The sequence below is a fragment of the Hyperolius riggenbachi genome, chromosome 8 (assembly GCF_040937935.1).
Source record: "Hyperolius riggenbachi isolate aHypRig1 chromosome 8, aHypRig1.pri, whole genome shotgun sequence".
NCBI lineage: Eukaryota > Metazoa > Chordata > Amphibia > Anura > Hyperoliidae > Hyperolius > Hyperolius riggenbachi.
The window spans coordinates 29,352,055-29,359,726 of NC_090653.1; positions in this window are offsets into that span (position 1 = coordinate 29,352,055).

Genomic DNA, 7,672 nt, shown 5'->3' on the forward strand with positions numbered 1-7,672 from the left:
GAATTAAAGAGGGGAGTACTATGCTCTGAACCCAAATCGTTGCACAGTTGTCTGAATAAACGCCCATTCAATGGTCGGCTTTTGATGAAATTTATTATTTTTGCAGCATCCGTCAAAACATCATATAACAATGGGCTCATCCTTTTAGAAGCAAGTGCATGTCTGTGCAAGATGCAGTGATTTGAAACAATGGAACTGTTTCTTGCCTTGGCTCGTGCTATCACTCCAGAAGTTCGTCCTGTAATCCATGTTCACTGAAAAAATTGTCAATTATTGTGAATATTTCTTCCCCAGTTGTTCTGCCGGGTAGTGGGCGGCAAAACAATATACGTTCTAGTATATCGTCTGAATCAGGAAAACGAACAAAGACAATTAACTGCGCTTCACCAGCAATGTCAGTGATTGGTCACCCTCCACCAAAGTATACTATAACATACTATATGTGATGTGACAACCAAATGCCCTTTCTGTCATAACATTGAAATTTGATATATGGTTAGTTAGGTTTTGTTAAAGGAAAATTAACTTACTCAATGAGACACTCTTCATTCATTTGCCAAAACCTTAGAAACCTTTATTTCACTTGTACAAGGGCGTTTTCTCAGCCAGCATGAGTATGGACACTATGACTACACAGGTCCTGCATAGCAAGAAAAAGCAAGTTCTTCCTGTGCACAGAGGCTTTTAAACCTAATGAATATAATAAAATATTCCTCCCTTTGGGCAGTTCTATCTGTTAAAAGTCCAATCATCATGTCCAGTTCCTCCTTTTAGGTGGGGTTGTTCTTCCTCTGTGTCCCTCATGAATAAATGAAAGTCAACAGGAAAGAGAAATCTTCTGACATCAGTTCCTTGTCTCATGTCCTTCAGAATTACCCATACTTTCAGAGAACTGGTTTAAACTGGTCCTCTCAACCTGCTGGCTCTGTGCTTGGTACAGAATGACACTGAGGGGGGGTTGAAGGTTGTTCTGGCTTACTGTGAAGGAATATGGAAAAAACTGTACACAGTAAATGGTTCAAAACATATGCAGAATATATATTCAGTGATATCGTGATAACTCCTCGGTTAACTTAAAGTGTCATTCTAACACAATAATCTAATCTTGTGCATGTGGTCTGTATAGTCACATAGGTTACACAGGATATACATGATATACAGGGTATACATAAAGATTAACAGATTTAATTATAAAATTCTTTCCACATTTCCCTCCTGTTTATAATTAATACTGTGGGTTGTGGCTTGATTACATATGTGTATAAAAGGAATATTTACATTCACATTTCTGTGCTTATGTTTACTTAAACCTCAGGTATCTGCAAATGTGTCTCCACTACAGGGGTTAGAGATTCAAGCAAACACAGCCTTCTACTCCCCTTTGCTGCAAATGGGTATGCACTACAGCAAGTCAGGGCATAGAAGTGAAATGATCAAAAACAAAAATCAGGCTCTGGCCGTGAGCTGGAATTACTGCCTCACACGTTGGCCTGGCCATCTCCCTCCAGCATACCATCATAATCTCCTCCCAAATCACCGTATGCTTCTTCATCATGCTGTGCTAAGGCTGCATACATAGTAGTACTCATATGCTTATCTATCAACCTTGCAAAAAATGTTCTCAGCATTGGAAAAATACAGCAGGCTAGTAGGAACAGAACCACAAGAACAGTTAGGAATGCGATACCAAAACTCTGAAAAAATGAAGTCCAGCTTCCAAACCAGTTCTGTAACCAGTCCGTTATTGGGTTTGAAACACCTGAGTTTCGTTTCAGCTCTTCGGATAGGTCTTTTAACTGCTGAAGAGCCACTGTCACTTTTCCATCAGGGGATGTATTATCTGGAATGTAGGTACAACATTGTTCCCCAAAAATTTCACATACACCCCCCTTCTCTGCCAACAGCATATCTAATGCAATTCTATTCTGCAGTGCTGTTAATGATGTTGCTTTCAGTTGTTCTGCCAAACCTTCGATAGCATCTCTAGTATAATTAACAAATCTTTGCTGATTGTAATAAATGTAATTAATCCAATCTACATTTTTGTTAACTGTTGGCCATAGGAAAATGGACTCAAACCCTGCAGCAATTTGGTTCCTAGCCTTGAACTCATCTGGCACCCCTCTGGGGACCCCTATTGCATCAATATATACATATGGGTCCAAACTCCCTTTTGGTGCCTCCCTTTTACTCCGGTGTACCTTTTTATCCACCAAAATTTTAAAGGACTCATAGGGCAATATAGTGACATGTTCTATCATCCAGACAGGGGCACACAACCCTTTCCATTCTGGTGGCAATGATGATTCTGCTTTGTTGGGTTCACAAGTCCACCAAGTATCTTCTAACTGCCATTTTGTTCCTAGGCTCAACCCTTTATCATTGGTTATCTCCACTATTTCTCCACAATACTTGATCATTGGATGGTTACTAGGGGCAGATCTATTATAGCACGTAAGATTGCTGGCTGTAGCAAATGCACGCTGCGGCGTGCCTGGTACCTTCATACGGACTCTCTCTGTAGTACAGTTCCGTGGTTGATTCACACTTATCATACTTTGTATCATACATTCTAATTCAGACCCACTCGCCACTACTGGTACCAGAGCAATCTGCGGTCTAGCCGCTGCACACACAATACAGTCAGACACATTCATTTGATTTGCAGTAAAAGTTGCCAAAGTGGTCCAAAGATTCCCCCTGTATTCTACCTCGTTTAATAGATGGAGTAGCTTAGGGGGTAGCTGCTCTCCCTTTACTAAAACCTTGTTACTAGTCGCGTCCATCCTGTTAACACTGTTCAATGGGGATGGGTCAGTAGTCTTTTTGTCTGGCCTGCCATTTCTGTTCAATGGAGGTCGTTCAGTGGTTTGTTCGGGTCGAACAGTTATTGTCATTGTCATAATAACATAGGGATCTGTCCCTGGGATCGTAACCCCAAGCACGTATGTGCCAGTATCTGTCGCCTCAGGTCCTTTTAATATTATCCAAACTTCATTTGCGACTTTCTGGATGCTTATTCTGTCGTACAGGTTTATATCTTTGGGATCTAACTTTGTACTCGATGTCTCCCACCCAGATGGATCAGTAGTCTTCCACACATCTTTCCAGCTCAATATGGGTAGCCTGTCCCTTGCTCCCAAGTAAAAGTTGTAGTTAGTTCCATACTTATCCACAAATATTTCAGCGGGCTTTAGTCTAAACACTACATTGTCCATACCAGGTGAGATGGTTGCATTCAAGTCGATCACCCCTGTCCCATACCCGTGGTTTGTATATTTGGACGTTCTTTGTGTGATTAATTTTCTAACTTGTCTAGTTAAAGTCTCGTCGGTAGGGAGTTGTAACCAGGTGATTCCTTCAACTATGATCACAATCAGGGCCAATGTTACCATAGCAACTATGGTTCCTTTTCCCACTGGAGTTTTAAAGAAACCCACATCCATTATACTCATATGCGGGGGTGCCCTCTTTCCCTCCTCTACCTCCTTCATCCTGCTTTAAACAAGAACAGCCGTATAGGTGAGAAGCAACCTGCTAATATATTTCTCACCCTCGGCCCCTCTTGACCAGTTCAGGCAAATGTTCCTTCCCTGGAGACAGGTAGGGGGCACCCTTTTATAGTGAACCAGATGGACCCAGGCTTCAGGAACTTGGTAAGGGCCCTCCCACCCTGGTAAAGGACAATGCTCCTTCTTTGTTACCTTGTCCTGTCCTTTTCTGTGGGTATTGGGCCTGGGTAAATGTTTGGTGCTTGCGGGTATGTCTCAGGTTATCTGTCAGTCACCCCTCCTCTGGAGCTATTCCTGTGTATTGAAAAAGAGGACACCTGTTTGTTTCACAACTGCGGACAACATCTCAAAGCATCACAATTTTTCCATGTGGTGTTTTTCTAGTTTAGTTACCACACCCTTAGTTACCGCACCATCCCTCCTGTTGACACATGTGCAAAAAAAAAAGAAAACCATGTGTCATTACTGCAAGTCAGTGTAAACATCACATCAGTCAATAAAAAAAATTAGTAGGTCAGCAGTATACAGGGTGACCTAAAAGGGTGACCTGAAGCCTGAGACAGCAAAGCTGCAGAGGGAGCTGTAGTTGTAGACGTTAGAACTGCCATTTCTTTGCCACGGGAGATGAGGGGACGGGGAAGTTGCACACAAGTGGATGGCCAGTGCTGCGGGAACCCACATAACATCCATGGTACGTAGGACAGGTGGGCTCGTCAGTTGCTGGCACCTAACCCTGTGGACACCACTAAGCCGCAAACATATGCATGATGGGAAAGCATACAGGCTAGTAGTGAAAACAGTGGGGGACGGAATCCCATATAACAGGGTAAGTAATAAACACACAGCTTGAGCAGAGACGCAGAAAGAAGCTTATCTATTCCACGATGTTCTTCAGCTCACTACTGTAAGACCAGGACAATCATTGGTGTATTCCCTCCTATGCACATAGAACTGATCCACAAAGATTTGTTAATTGCCTTGTGGACAAGTCACTGCGTGCAGATGCGGACGGGAAAAACATCCTCTGGTCAATAAACAACACAGAAAACAAAAGTACAGGGGCTAGGGTGGTGCAGCTTTTTTTGGACAATGAAGACGTAAATGCCCAAGCAAACTGGCTGTGCAGCATAGGCGGGGGGGGGGGTGGTGGGGGAATGGATGGATGGAGCTGGTGGGATTGGGCTGGTGGGGGTGCGGGTGGGGGCAGGGGGGGGGGGGGTGGGGCTGGTGGGGGTGGGGTTGGGCTCTTGGCAGAGAACTACAATCATGCATCCCTCTCTGCAGTCCGCCATTTGACAAGGCATTGTGGTCAAAATATCTCTATCAAAATCATTTTACTGAACTTCTTCTAACATACCCACAATTTATAAAAATTTAATCAGATGTCAATCAAAACAGTCAATCAGTCGATGACAATGACCCACATACTACAGCAATACAGCAATCAATTGTTCCCAGAAACAAAAAACAAAAATCATCATATTTTACTCTTATAATTGAAAGTAATATTTGCGGGGTTTCTCTCTCTTTTTTTTTTTATTTATCCCGCACTCTGGGTTTCACAAAATATATACATTAATTTCTTGCAAACAAACCTTTCATCTTGCTGCATGCATTTTCTCAAATCACTCCGTTCTGCTCCAACACACATCTAGGCTGGGACTAGTGGTCCATGAAGCCTCTTGCCCCCTCCTCAGAAATGTGGGCGTAACTCATACCTTCTCACAGATTCCAGACAGAAACTCCACTCAAATTTCACAGAATTCAACAGTACAAACACATTTCAAATAACCGACATTTACAGACAAACAGTAAGAATCACTTTTAAACTTTCAATCTTCAGACGAACATCAAACAGACAGAGTATAAAACTTGTACAGACATTTGTATACTGTACAAACTACCCAAACGACAAACAGACAGATAAACAGCAGCTCATAACTTGTGGATTTCTCCTATAGGCCCCCCTCCTCCCCTCCTGCTGCACACTCCCCAGGGAGCTCTGGTGATTTAGATTTCAGAGCTTAGAATTCCCAGCTTCACATCTTACACACCACAACGTAACATTCTATGTTCATCAATTAATTCACTTTCTCATTTGCCTTCAACTAGGGCACAAATTAGTACCCTAAACCACACTCTGTCACTGTGGACCTTGAGCTCTCTGGGGACACTGTCGGACCAGGTGACCTTTCAATCCACATTCAAAACATGCTCCGCGTTGCTTGCGACCTTCATGATCCCTGAATCTGCGCTTTTGTGGGCGTGCGATGCGCCCACGGTCATTCATGTAACAGCCATTTTCATCATCATCACAATCATAACCATATGTAGCAACTTTCTTCCCTTTCCTTTCCTTAATCCCACATACAGGGTGCCGGATACTTTTTAGAAAATCACTCGGTCTGCAGACTCTATGATCCACAATATATTGTGTGACACACTTGCACAATCCTTCAGTCAAAACCTCACGTATAGCAATCCTACACCGTTCATAAGGGGAATCTGTCGTTTCAACAGCAGGGGGAGCTATACCTCTATATTTGCTAAAAGCCTTCATCACTGTATCCAATAGCTCATCTATGTCTGATGCATTGATACCATATTCCGCCTCATATGTCTGGGAGGTCCCATCCACCTTTTGTGGGAGGGGCTGAGTTTGGTTTTGGGGAGGGTTCTGGGGAACTTGACATACAGTAGATGGTACCTCCTCCAAGTCTTTGTTCTCTATCCCTAACCAATGTGCTAAGACTTGGCCCCTCCTCGTATATGCTTCTAGTAGCCATCTTTGAGCTTCTGATAAACCATATTGCTTCTCTAAAACCACATTTCCCTGTGCATCACTTTTAATTCGAGAAACAAGATTTCTGCACTCCTCAAAATGCAAATGTCCTGAAAAATCATATTTATTTTTCCACAGGCTGCAATATTTTACCCAGTTTTTATTTTTCTTGCGCATGACATATTCATCATCAGTAGCCTTGATCTTTCCTGTATTTTGGCCCATTCTCTCACAACAATCGAACAATTCTTTTACTGTTTAACTCGCCCCCCCCCTTGTTTACACACCTCTTCACAATGTTCCGTGGGTCCCCTCCCGGAAAGCGTACTGCCCTTTATGCACAAAGATGTAACAATTCCTGTATTTACAGTGCAAAGATCTTACAATTCCCGCTGAGGCAGAGTGCCTGCATTAAGATAAAAACTTTCCTGCTAAGGCACCTCGGGGGCTGCAGCAGAGACCTGACAATGCTCAGTGTAATAAACCGTTACTTGGGACTTAGGACTTAGGGAGTTAAACCTTTAAACATACTTCAAACATCATAACAACACATCAACAACTTACACTCTAATTTTGCGCAGCCCTGCGTATGAGAAGTTACAGAAATAAAAAGGTAGTACTTACAATTTAAGAAGCTTTCAGGACACCCGAGAAGTTTGTTTTAGAATCCTAAGTAGGCGATTTCACCGACCTTGGCTGAAGAAGTCTCACGGTTCGAAATAAACCGTACGTCACAAAGACGTGAGCTCCAGTTGCGTTTGGCCACCTGCTTTTTAAAGGAAACGTCGTCTCGGTGGGCTTTCACCAGCTTGTTATCAGATTCGCCAGTCGCAAACGCGCTCCTGGGTCTCACGTTTTTGTGACTATAGGTTTTCCGGTTCGATGAACCAGATGTTAAAGGAAAATTAACTTACTCAATGAGACACTCTTCATTCATTTGCCAAAACCTTAGAAACCTTTATTTCACTTGTACAAGGGCGTTTTCTCAGCCAGCATGAGTATGGACACTATGACTACACAGGTCCTGCATAGCAAGAAAAAGCAAGTTCTTCCTGTGCACAGAGGCTTTTAAACCTAATGAATATAATAAAATATGCCTCCCTTTGGGCAGTTCTATCTGTTAAAAGTCCAATCATCATGTCCAGTTCCTCCTTTTAGGTGGGGTTGTTCTTCCTCTGTGTCCCTCATGAATAAATGAAAGTCAACAGGAAAGAGAAATCTTCTGACATCAGTTCCTTGTCTCATGTCCTTCAGAATTACCCATACTTTCAGAGAACTGGTTTAAACTGGTCCTCTCAACCTGCTGGCTCTGTGCTTGGTACAGAATGACACTGAGGGGGGGTTGAAGGTTGTTCTGGCTTACTGTGAAGGAATATGG